This window comes from Chlamydotis macqueenii, chromosome Z (genome assembly GCF_036417535.1).
Source record: "Chlamydotis macqueenii isolate bChlMac1 chromosome Z, bChlMac1.mat, whole genome shotgun sequence".
Lineage (NCBI taxonomy): Eukaryota > Metazoa > Chordata > Aves > Otidiformes > Otididae > Chlamydotis > Chlamydotis macqueenii.
In genome coordinates this window covers 46,959,464-46,972,966 of record NC_141593.1, presented here as the reverse complement: position 1 = coordinate 46,972,966, position 13,503 = coordinate 46,959,464, and the positions used below count along the sequence as shown (strand labels likewise).

The 13,503-nt window shown below is 46.7% G+C and overlaps 1 protein-coding gene across 1 annotated transcript in view; it reads right to left on the bottom strand.

Moving 5' to 3' along the window:
- Positions 1-8,786, bottom strand: part of SYK (spleen associated tyrosine kinase) — a 63,633-nt gene extending 54,847 nt beyond the window's left edge. Inside the window, exon 1 of the mRNA XM_086770355.1 lies at positions 8,667-8,786. The gene's annotated coding sequence lies outside the window, so the exon portion shown is untranslated. The remainder of the gene's footprint in view (positions 1-8,666) is intronic.
- Between the last annotated feature and the right edge of the window lie 4,717 nt (positions 8,787-13,503).

Sequence of the window (13,503 nt, the reverse complement as noted above, 5' to 3'; positions counted from 1 at the left end):
AGCACACACCTGCAGGGCTACGATCTTTTTGGTATCATGGAGATGTGGTGGGATGGCTTCTGTTGCAGGAACAAAAATAACTTGCTTTTCATACTCCTAGAACAGGTAAGTTTCTACAAAACTGATCAAGACTTCTCAGTGCCACTTTCTGGAGTATTGGGATGGAGGCATATATGCTCTCCAGGAGGGACAGGAAGGTGAAATAAGGAAGGGGTGTCATGCTTTATGTCAATGACCAGCTGGAGTGCATGGAGGTCTGCCTGGGGATAGATGAGAAGCTGACCAAGAGCTTATGGGTCAGGATTAGAGGGAGTTCAGGGACAAGTGACATTACAGTGAAGGTCTGCTACAGGCCACCTGACCAGCAGGACTGAGAGTATGAGGCCCTCAAGACAGACAGGAGCAGCCTAACGGTCACAAGCCCTGGTCCTCATGGGGGACTTCAACCACCCCGACATCTGTTGGAAGGACAACACAGCAGGGCATAGGCAATCCAGGAGGCTCCTGGAATGTGTGGATGATAACCTGTTCCTGCAAGTGATAGAGAAGGCAATGAGGAGAGGTGCTATGCTGGACCTTGTTCTCACCAACAGGGAGGGGCTGGTGGGGAATGTGGAGCTCTAGGGCAGCCTTGGCTTTAATGACCATGATATCATGCGGTCTGCATGGATGAACAAGGAGATCCTGGAAACAACTGAAAAACAAAAAGGAAGCCTACAGAGGGTGGAAGCAAGGACGAGTAGCCTGGGGGGAATACAGAGAAATTGTCCAAGCAACCAGGGATCAGGTAAGGAAGGTTAAAGCCCTGATAGAATTGAATATGGCCAGGGACATCAAGGGCAACAAGAAAAGCTTCTTCAGGTATGTTGGGGACAAAAGGAAGTCCAGGGAGAATGTGGGCCCTCTCCAAAAGGAAACAGGAGACCTGGTTACCTGGAACCCGGAGAAGGCTGAGGTACGCAATGACTTTTTTGCCTTAGTCTTCACTGATACAGGCTCCAGCCACACTGACAAGGAGCAGAAGGCAAAAGTAGGGACTGGGAGAATGAAGAACTGCCCACTGTAGCAGAAGCGCAGGTTCAGGAACATCTAAGGAACTTGAAGGTGCACAAGTCCATGGGACCCGATGAGATGCATCTGTGGGTCCTGAGGGAACTGGCGGATGAAGTTGCCAAGCTGCGGGCCATTGTATTTGAGAAGTTGTGGCAGTCTGGTGAGGTTCCCACTGACTGGAAGAGGGGTACCATAACCCCCATTTTTAAAAAGGGAAATAAAGAAGACCCAGGGAACTACAGGCCGGTCAGACTCACCTCTGTGCCTGGCAAGGTCATGGAGCAGATTCTCCTGGAAACCATGCTAAGGCACATGGAGAGGAAGGAGGTGACTGGTGACAGTCAACACAGCTTCACTAAGGGCAAATCGTGCCTGCCCAATTTGGCCAGCTTCTAAGATGGGATTACAGCATTGGTGGACAAGGGACAACCAACTGGCATAATCTACCTTGACTTCTGCAAAACATCTGACGGTCTCCCACACAACATTCTTGTCTCTAAACTGGACAGATGTGGATTTGACAGACGGACCAGTCAGTGGATAAGGAATTGGCTGAATGGTCACACTCAGAGAGTGGTGGTCAATGGCTTGATGTCTAAGTGGAAACCAGTGACAAAGTGGCATTCCTCAGGTGTCTGTATTGGGACCGGCCCTGTTGAACATCTTTGTTGGCCACATGGGCAGTGGGATAGAGTGCACACTTAGCAAGTTCGATGAAAACGCCAAGCTGTGTGGTACAGTTGACATGCTGGAGGGGAGGGATGCCATCCAGAGGGACCTTGACAAGCTGGAGAGGTGGGCCCGTCAAAACCTCATGAAGTTCAACCAGGCCAAGTGCAAGGTCCTGCACCTGGGTCATGGCAATCCCAGACACAAATACAGGCTGGGCTGAGAATGGATGGAGAAAAACCTGGGAATACTAGTGGACAAGAAGCTCAAAATGAGCAGGCAATGTGTGCTTGCAGCCCAGAAAGCCAACCGCATCCTGGGTTGCATCTAAAGAATTGTGGGTAGCAGGTCGAGGGAGGTGATTCTGCCCTTCTACTCTGCTCTTGTGAGAGCCCACCTGCAGTACTGCATCCAGCTCTGGAGCCCCCAACATAAGAAGGACCAGTTGGAGAGAGTCCAGAGGAGGGCCACAAAGATGATCAGAGGGCTGGAGCAGCTCTCCTATGAGGACAGGCTGAGAGAGTTGGGATTGTTCAGCCTGGAGAAGAGGAGGCTCTGGGGAGACCTGATAGCGGTCTTCCAGTACCTAAAAGGGGCCTACAGGAAAGATGGGGAGAGGCTGTTCAGTAGGGCCTGTTGTGATAGGACGAGGGGTAATGGTTTTTTTTTAAATAAAGGGAGGTATATTCAGATTGGACATAAGGAAAAAAAAATTTACAATGAGGGTGGTGGAACACTGGAATAGATTGCCCGGAAAGGTGCCAGATGCCCCATCCCTGGAAAAATTCAAGGCCAGGTTGGACGGGGCTCTGAGCAACCTGATCTAGTTGGAGATGTTCCTGCTTCTTGCAGGGGGTTGGACCAGATGACCTTTGAAGGTCCCTTCCAACCCAAACTATTCTATGATTCTATCTCTTGCTGGCAATCACTCTCAGAAACGGCTCACACTTACAGAGGTACAGAAGAAAGGACTAGTTGGTTTTATTCTTTTTTTTTTAAAGGAAGATGCTATATTAGCTCACACAGCCAGACTGCCAACATTAAGGACAGTTTCTTAAAATCTGTGTAATAGTTTTCTAATTAGGAGCCAGATCAGAGCAAGACTTCTCTCCTAAAATAGTATCCTCCAGCAATGAAGCCAGCTCTTCCTGACTAGCTTTTGCGAGGACACGTACATCAAAAAGGTAGACTGCATAGCAAAAAAAAGGTCCTCATACTTTAGTGCATCAGTGAATCAGCAGTCCAGAAAATACTAAGTCTGCATCCTCTCCCTGTACTACCCTGTATCCTTAGAAAAAGCGGAACAGCTAAACCTTACTTCTCATTGTTATAAAGAGTGGATGAAACAGTTTCTTAGCTGCAGGAATCTCTTTTAGACAGCAAACAATGACTTGGATTAACTGCAATCTCACCTCTCACTTACAACATGAGAATGTTCCAGAAATACTGTGCAGAGAGAGGCACGAGCCTTCTCCTCCGCTCTCACAGAGGAAGCCTATTTGCAGCAACCAGACCAGTGAAATACTCTTGACAAGGCACGTTTATCACTCTGGGCAGAGAGAGGATGCACCTGGCCTCAGCGCGTTCTGGGCCAACAGGCAGTATTTCCCTCATTCTTGCATGACAAACTGCCAGGCTGGAAAAAATCGGCTTGTAGTCAGGCTTCTTTTCTCATGTTGTGCCGTTCTCTGCACAGCATTAATGGTTACATTGCTACATAGTCCAGTGGTAATTGTCACTATAGATTGTTGCTACACCAGGATACCAAAAAGCTGCCTTCATTTGATGAAACTTGTCTCTTGTGAGTCAGAGGCAATAGGATTTCACACCAGGAGCGTCACTCCCTCAACATAGCACTGCTTCCAACTGAACACAGCTCTGCATCCTTTGCAGAACGCAGGCTGCAGTGGATTGGAGCTCACTTTTCCCTTACTGGATTCTTCCTGCACTTCAGTGCATAAGAGTACCTGCAGATCAGATCTTTGTTACATAAGACTTCTTACCAACTGCACATGATAGTCACTCAAAGCCTCCCTTGATTCCCATTGATTCTGCGGTGTCCTACTTGCTTACATGACCAGAGCTGTTCAGACTAGTGCTCTTCCTTTTGATACCTTTTAAATAAGTCATCATTCTCAGAAACTTGCAAGATGATCCACTGATTGAAAAGATGGCTAATCCCATTATCTGATTTACAAAAATAACCCTTACTTAAAGATCCTGCTCACTTTTCTAACTTTTGAGCAAAATACTGTGCAACTCACGTATTATTTGAAATGCAACAGTAAAATCTAACACCTTATGTGAAAGATTACTACATTAATGCTGGTTTCTTTACTTATATTTCCCATATTTCAGATATTGAAGATTTTCACGTTGCCAAAATCTTAGTTTTGTTTTTTCATAGAGTGAACTTGTTTTCTTGATTCAAGTTATCGCATTTGGGCTGAGTTTCCCAGAGTAGGAACTTATGCAGAAGCAACCGCTTAGTACACTTACTAGCTTCTTTTTCTATGTTTTGTTTTCATGGGAAAAAAAAAAAAAAAAAAAAAAAAAGGATTTTTCAGTTTAAATTTTTCCTGTAACCTATTTTAAAAGAGTTTGAGGGGCAGAGAGAAATTGCCTTTATAGCAGGTTTCTAACCCCACTTTTCCAGTTCCAGATTTCAGGCAACCTTACAAAAAATAAAGAAAATTAATTTCTAAAAAAATTAAGACATTGTCTTAAACTGAGTTTATTCCTTTGAAATTTTTAGAGCAATTTTGAAATCAGCACTAGAATTTTTAAAAGCAGAACTACACACTCAGTGGTCAGCAGCGGCACACATTTTAACATTTGAGCTGTAGCATCCCATAGATGCTCTCAGTTACACTGGGCTTAGTGAAGAGGCAGCACACTGGCTTCTACACGTTCTAGAGGCTGTGGTCTCAAAAGTTTTGTGTTTTATTCCTTTTCTTTTCTCGCTTACTTCATTATTTTATCCAAACAGGGAAAAAAAAGAGACTATCCAAGAGGGTAGGAGTAAGCTGTGCCTGATATATTTGATGATGACCCCTGGTCCTTTTACTAATTTTGCTGAATCTGTTCCTTAAGATAAGAATTTTTGACTATTTTTTTTAAAAAAAAAAGGGCTTCTATTTTTTTTTTTTACTTTGTGATATTAAAATATTTAGGCAACTGTATGCCCATTTCCTTGGTGCATATTCTACTGTAACACTTCCTGCTCATCTTTTCTCCAACCACAATTGTGATTCCTGACTATTTCAACTCCATTCCCAGCCTAGGAGTTGCCTCATGAACTTACATGGCTACATTTACATCCTACAGTGCCACTGTAGTCCTACTTCTTTACAAAAGATTTTAGCACCTCACATCTTACCCCTACTCAGTGCCAATGCTGAAAGATTCTTTGCATTGTCTCCGTGCATTTTGAAAGGAAGAGAAGTTGCTGGACATATTGTCCACTCAGGACTCCTGGCATCCCATATCTGTTCTGAAAAGACTGTTCAAGAGCAAATGAGGACAAAGCTGGAGAAATGACAGGGTAGTCCTAGCTGGTCAAATGAACACATTCCAACATCAGCTAGTTACAAACTGAGTGATAGTGAAACTGCACAAACTATCTGTATCGTACTATTTTATACTGGTTATTTAGGTTCTACTGCATGTTAATTTTTTATTAGTTGGTCTGGTACCTGGCAAGGGAAGGCTTGTGGCACTCTGCATATACTAAAATCTCCTTAAAACATTAAGTTCCTTGCGAGTCTCAAAAACATCTTTCCCCTTTCTTTCCTTTTTACAACAACCATATTTACAGAAGCGGCCATTTAGTCACTCTACGTACAGGGACAGGAAGTTATGACCTAATCTTAACTTTGGAATGTACAAACAAACTACAAAATTTTATTTTATTTCTTTGAGGCAGGTGGTATTTTGTGTCAAACATTATGAACATATATCGATTATCCCTTCCTACGAGTACACAGGCTCCTTCATGCTGCTTGTACCTGCAATGCTGATGTTTCCTCATCACCTCAACAAGCAATGCAGAAGTCAATGGCAAAAGGTTTTCTTCTGCTTAATTGTATGACTCCACATTACCCTGTGTCATGATATTAAAAGCCAGACAACATCAACTACATAACCTTGCTGCTGAAATCTTAAATCAAACAAGGAAAATGCCAACAGTAACCAACAACTTTGTGATCAAACTATTTTTACTATGGCTAAAATAAATATTAATTGTGTATTGCACTACCCTCTACTGCATACGAGAACAGAGAATGATCCTGCAAAGCCCAGGGCATCTTTTTCTCACATGAGTGATCAAAGGGCTTAGATTAAACTGCAGAAATCATATTATTCCTCTGTAAAAGTGGTGCAAATATTAGGAATGTTTCTCTGTAAAAGCGCTTCTAGAAATGCCAACTGAGACATAAAGTGAGCTACCATCACCTCCTCCTCCAAGATTTCCTTCTTTTGTCAAATGCAAGTAAAACTACTGTTAAATTGGATTACAAAACTATTTCTCTGTAATAACATGCATTTTTTTTCCTAAGTTAGAAATTAAGAAGCTGATCCTACAAATCCTTGCAAGGTGACAAGTTTTCATTCTTATGATTGAACGTTAACAATCGCACTCACAAACGCCTACAAGACTATCTTCCAGCTTTTAAACAGGCACCTTGAATGGTACAAATATTCTCATCCCAGTGCACATTTAAGCACATTTACCTTTAAGTAAAAAAATAAGTAATTTTAAATAGCTCATTGGAATAATCATTCTGCAACTATTTCTCACATTCAAAGGTAAGTGTTTTATTCCTTGTAACTATTATATAAAACCAGACATGTTCCCCTTTTCAGCTGTGTTATTCTGGAACTAAACACATGCAACCAAAAGCAAATTCCAGCACAGCCTATCTGATGTGCACACAACGGATCTTGAGGAACTGATCCAGAAGTTTATAAAGCTGGAAAAAGGTTGACACTACCTAGTATCTGCAGTGGATTCAGATGCAAACACAGCTTCTTATAGTCACAAAATCAGCAATGACATCAGATTCCCTGCTTTCTGCTACATATTGCATATTGGAAAAGCATTAGAAAGGAAAAAAGAAATGTAATTTGCAAAAAACAATTATGATTGTGAGACCATGACCTCTGAACACAACATACATTTCAGAATTGACTTTTCCCACTTCCAAAGCCTTTGGCATAACAGATTCAAAAGAAAGGATGGGAGACTAAGAAAATGCCCCTATACCCTTTTTTGTTTGGTCATCAGTAACTTCAAAGGTGCTAAAGTCCAGCCTATGATTTTACCATCAGACTTCTAAATTGTTACTTTGTGCTCAACATAACTCACTAGCTGCTTCTAAAAATATACTTCAGCTTTTGTCTTCCTGTGACTTGAGATTGAATTTTGCTCTTGTATTAGAATCGCAACACCATGCAAATGGGAAAGTGGCACAGTTCACCTTTGCTTTGACAAGAGTGTTAATATTTTTTACGAGAAGCAAAACCAAAACATTTCAACTGTATTTCTCTTGGAATTTTGCAGTTATTTCAAGTGAATGTGAAAACCAAAGCAACTATGTACTTTTATCTATTTCAGCCATTTTTGAGCATCCTAACTGATTCCAAACCCTTTAGTTCAAATTATTTTGCCTTCACCACACTATAATCTTTCTCCCTCATAGGATAACTGTCAAAATACGAAGAACATTTAAACTTCCTTATTTGTCTGTTTATCGCTCAATGCTCAACAGAGGGATTAAAAAAAAAAAAGTCACAGTTCCTCTAAGTGGACTGCCTCAATGTACTCTATGGCCTCCAAGCCTATAAAAATACACAGCTTTGCATGCTGATACTAGCTCGGTACTGGATGACTGTGTCCATAGATTAGGCTGCAGATTCAACCCAAGGACTCAAGAGATCTAAGCTTCTGTGGATAAAGAAAGCATGAAAGAAGACTAACCAAAAATAACATTAAAAAAAAAGAGCAGTTAATTGCCTTAAAAGGAATAATTTTGTTTTAAAACGGAAGTACTTTACAATACATCATGTAATTTGGCCAGACTCGGACACCACTTGCCACTCTTCTACAGAGTCAGTGTCACCTAACAAAAGTATTGCTCATCTTTGTCCAAAATAGCATCACTTCAAATTAATTTGGCCAACTACAACATAAATTTTATGTAGCACAGTGCTAAAGAAGACGGAATAATGCTGGCAGAACACATGAAATGAAGAGCCATGACTCTGGCATCAGACTCGTAGTATTCAATGACTTTCAGCACTTCTAGTAACACATTACAGTTGTTTTCTTGGAAACAAAACAGGGAAGTTTGATAACGAAAGAAACACATTTTAAAGACGTTTTGTCAAGCATCAAATCTTTGGCATACTACGCACCATTCAGACAGAAGCCCTACGTCTATGTACATCTTGCTCGGTTTAAAACGTACCACCACAATAATGTATGAAGATATATCAAAATCTGGGTGTTTAGGTTTTTTTTTAATATATTTACGTTCCAGATTTAAGTTCCTCAAACGCTGCACTAGCGCTATTTGTGTTCAGACACACAGTAGGTAAGGTTTCACGCTTGCCTTCAAGCCGGTGCATTTTCAGCCGGCCGCCCCCGCCCTGGCACGGCTGCCGCTGGTTCGCCGCCGCTCCTGACGACGCTCCCGCTTCCCAGCGCCACCTCGCCCTTCCCTCGCTCCGGTTCCCGGTGACCCGGCAGGGTCGCCTAGCTCTTCCCTCTGCCGCTCCCCCCGCGTCCCCCTGCGTCCAGCCGCCACCCGCAGGAGCCGGCAGCAGAGCGGCCCGTCCCGCCCGGTCCCAGCCCCGGGCACGGCGCTGGTGGAGAACGGGCGGTGGCGGCGGCCGAGTCGCCAGCGGGGCCGTGGCGCTGGCCGCCCCTTGCCGCTACTCACCACTCCCTGCGGGTCGCTCGGCCCCGCGCCGCCGCCTCCTCCCGCCCCACGGCGGCTCCTGCCGCTGCCGACGCCGCCGCCGGCGGTAGAGAGCTATCAGGAAGGCAGCCCTCGGATGGGCGGCTGCGGCTGGATATAGCTGGGCCGAGTCTGGGTACGGCCAAGAGCGCAGCTGGATCCGCGCTCTGCGCCACGGGTGCCGCTGCTTCCTCGTTTTCTCTTGCAGCCGCGGCCACTTCCTCAACGGGGTGCCGGCGCGCGCTCCCTCCGCCTCAGCGGGCGTAGCTGCCGTGCCCCCAGCCTCCTCTTTCGGGTGGCGGCCCCGCCGAGAGGATGCGCGGCCCCCGCCCCTGCCTCGGACCCGGCAGCACGGCAGGGCACGGCGGGGCACAGTCTCCCAGCCCCTCCGGCGTCGCTCGTCCCCCGGGGCCGGGAAGCGTCCCGCTGCTCCCGGCCTCGCAGCGCAGGGCTGCTCGGGACCCCGTGGTGTGGGTCCCCTTGGTACCGCATGGTGTGGGTCTCCTCGGGACCCTGCGGACGTGGCAGCGGCAGTGGCTGGCGGATGGGTGGCTTTGTGAGATGGACATACTGCTGCTCAACACCATGCTTGGGACAGAGGGTCAGAGTGTATCGAATGCGGGCCTTTTTTAAGGAGAAAAGGAGCATGCACACTTTTAGTGAATACTGAAGTTCTGCGTCTTTCTGTACTTCTGTGTACTTGGGTGATAAAATGGAGGGTTTCCTTTTGGAGCAACATGGGGGACTACCATAGCACAGCATCTCCCCTTCCTGTTATATTTCAGGCAAAAAGACCCTCATATTTCAACCAAAAATACTTCTGTAGCAGCTCCAGGTGTGGAGGAGACTAGAGTGTGCCCAGACACCGAGCTGAAGGAAAGCCCCTCTTCAAGGCCTCCTCAGCACCCTGTGTAACAGAGAATTAATTCCTGTTGCAGATGACCCCACACAGACAAAAGCTGGCAACTATCCTTTGCCAGGGACTGTCCAGGAATGAGCTGCTCCTGCTGTGGGTCATACAGAGCTGGTGAGTGGTATGAGGGCTCTTGGCTGAGGCCCAAGTGGTCAGGTCTCCCTCAACTGTGATTGTGCTGTGTTGTGTCCCATGATGAACAGTGCTAGTGGGAGGTAAAGTCCACTTCCTTCTTCCCCATAATAAATCAGTGTTAGTGCTAATGTGGGGTGCAGGTGTTATTTTCAATGGTGAAACACTGGCTCTCTTTTCCTCGCTGCAAAATGGACCATATACCTCTCATAGTTAATAGAGCCACCAAAGTACAAAACTCTCATATTAACATAGTGGTTAAACAAGTCTCTGCTTTTGGTCCATTTCAGTGAGACTTTTGGTAATTGCTGTAGTGGCAAGGCATTTCTAATTGGCACTATCTACGTGTTAGGAAAAAAAAAAAAAGAAAAAACTTAGAAAACCTAATTCTTGAGCATGTTTTGATGGCACAGTTCTTCTCGTATCGACATCCAAATGTGAAGAGCACATAATCTGCAGGAAATAGCTTTTGGAAAATCATTACTGGACTGTGAACTGGTTTTTAAGGAGAAGACTCAAACTGGTGAAAAAATTGTCAGTATTGCATGGCTTTAAATTGTATATGAGCAATTGTACTGGACCTGGCTGGGATGGAATTAACTTTCCTCAGAGCAGCCAATATGGTGCTGTGTCTTGGATTTTGGCTAAAACAATATTGATAATACACTAATAACTTGGCTGTTCCTGGATACTGCTTGCACAATGTTGAGGCTTTCTCCATTTCTCACTCTGCCCCTGTCCCCTGTGTGTAAGCTAGAGGTGGACAAGAAGCTGGACTTGGACAGAGCCAGGACAGCTGGCCCCAAGTGACCGAAGAGATATCCCATACCATACTTGACAATCAAAACTGGGAGTAGATGAAGATGGGTGGAGGGGTGGGGGTGTCTTCCAAGGTGGCCACTGCTCAGAGACATGCTTGGCATCACTGTGCTAGTGGGAGGTGGTGAGTGACCGCCTATGCTTCACTTGTTTGTTGGGTTTTTTTTTCCCTTTCCTTCAGCTATTAAGCTGTCTTTATCTTGATGCATGACTTTTCTTGCATTTGATCTTCCTGTTCTGTCCTCTGTCCTGCTGGGCAGGAGGAATTGAGCAATTGGCTGTGCAGGTGGTTGGCTGCTGGCCTGGATGTATTGGGTTTGCATGGCAGGGTTTTTGTAGATGGGGGACTACAGAGGTATCTTCTGTGAGAAGCTGCTGGAAGTTTCCCCCATGTCCAACAGAGCCAATATAGCCAGCTCCAAGATGGACCCACTGCTGGCCAAGGCCAAACCCGTCAGCAATGGTGGTAGTGCCTTTTTGATAACATATTTAAGAAGGGGGGGAAATTACTGCACGAGAGAAACTGCAGATGAAGAGAGGAGTGAAAATATGTGAAAGAAACAACCCTGCAGACACCAAGGTCATTGAAGAAGGAGAGGGAGGTGTAATGCTGCTCCCGGCAGAGATTCCCCTGCAGGCCGTGGTGCAGCCCACGGTGAAGCAGGCTGTCCCCCTGCAGTCCATGGAGGCCCACTGAGGAGCAGAGATCCACCTGCAACCTGTGGAGGACTCCACACCGGGGCAGGCGGATGCCTGAAGGAGGCTATGACCCTGTAGGAAGACCTGGGCAGGCTCCTGGCAGGCTCCTGGCAGGACCTGGGACCCCATGGAAAGAGGAGCCCATGCTGGAGCTGGTTTGCTGCCAGGACTTGTGACCCCCTGGGGGACCCACACTGGGACAGTCTGTTCCTGAAGGGTCTACACTGCATGGAAGGGACCCACACTGGAGCAGTTTTTGATGAACCTCCGTGGGAAGGAGTCATGCTGGAGAAGTTCATGGAGAGCTGTCTCCCATGGGAGGAGCAGGGGAAGAGTGTGAGGAGTCCACCCCCTGAGGAGGAAAGACCAGCAGAGACAAGATGTGATGAACTGACCGCAACCCCCATTCCCTATCCATGTGCGCCACTTGGTGGGTGGAGGTAGAGACTTTGGGACTGAAGCTGACCCCAGGAAGAAGGGAGGGATATGTCAACAAATGGCTGCAGGAATGGTGCCACAGCCAGGCCTTTGGCTATTTAGACCATGGGACTTGTTTGAGAAGCCTGATCTACTGGGGGCTGATGGGGTCCACCTGACAGAGAAAGGGAAGAGTGTCTTCGGACAAAGGCTTGCCAGGCTCATCAAGAGGGCTTTAAACTAACATTGCCAGGGAAGCACAGTCAATCCCACCACTGTCAGTATGGCATCAGTGCCAGCAACAAATGCCCAGAACCCAGGGAAGGATCACATGTAAGTATGAGAGAACCTAGAATGCGGCACAGAGGAATTCCTATTGCTCCAGCCAGCAAGCTGGCTTCATCAGGGGTCTGGCCAAAGTGCCTCTATGCCAATACATGTAACATGGCGAACAAAGAGGAAGAGTTAGAGATGTGTGCACGCCTGCAGGGCTACGATCTTGTTGGTATCACAGAGACATGGTGGGATGGCTTCTATGACTGGACTGTTGGGATGGAGGGATATAGGCTCTTTAGGAAGGACAGGGGAGACAAGGAGTGGATGTCGCCCTCTCTGTCAGCAACCAGCTGGAGTGCATGGAGGTCTGCGTGGGGATGGATGAGAAGCTGACTGAGAGCTTATGGGTCAGGATTAAAGGGAAGGCAGGGACAGGGGACATTATAGTGGGGGTTTGCTGGACGTGGCCAGGAGGACTGAGTGGACCAGGCCCTCTACAGCCAGATAGGAGCAGCCTAATGGTCACAAGCCCTGGTCCTCATGGGAGACTTCATCCACCCCGACATCTGTTGGAGAAACAACATAGCAGAGCACAGGCAAGCCAGGAGGTTCCTGAAATGCATGGATGACAACTTCTTTCTGCAAGTGATAGAGAAGGCAATGAGGAGGTGCTATGCTGGACCTTGTTCTCACCAACAGGGAGGGGCTGGTGGGGGATGTGGGGCTTAAGGCAACCTTGGCTGCAGTGACCATGAGATGGTGGAGTTCAAGATCCTCGGGGCAGCAAAGAGGGTGCACAGCAAGCTCTCTGCCCTGGACTTCAGGAGGGCAGAATTTGGCCTCTTCAGGGATCTGATGGGTAAAGTGCCATCGGATACAGCCCTGGAAGGAAGAGGAGCCCAGGAAAGTTGGTTGATATTCAAGGAGCACCTCCTCCAAGCTCAGGAGCAATGCATCCCAGTGAAGAGCAAGTCAGGCAAAAACGCCAGGAGGCCTGTGTGGATGAACAAGGAACTCCTGGACAAACTGAAAAACAAAAAGGAAGCCTACAGAGGAAGGACAGGTAGCCTAGGAGGAATACAGAGAGCCTGTGCGAGTGGCCAGGGATCAGGTAAGGCAGGCTAAAGCCCTGATAGAATTGAATCTGGCCAGGGATGTCAAGGGCAACAAGAAAAGGTTCTATAGGTATGCTGGGGACAAAAGGAAGTCCAGGGAGAATGTAGGCCCTCTCCAAAAGGAAACAGGAGACCTGGTTACCTGGAACCCGGAGAAGGCTGAGGTACGCAATGACTTTTTTGCCTTAGTCTTCACTGATAAGGACTCTAGTTATGTCACCCAAGTAGCAGAAGGCAAGAGCAGGGACTGGGAGAATGAAGAACTGCCCACTGTAGCAGAAGAGCAGGTTTAGGAACATCTAAGGAACCTGAAGGTGCACAAGTCCATGCACCTGATGAGATGCATCTGCGGGTCCTGAGGAAACTGGTGGATGAAGTTGCCAAGCTGCAGGCCATTGTATTTGAGAAGTCGCAACAGTCTGGTGAGGTTCCCGATGACTGGAAGAGG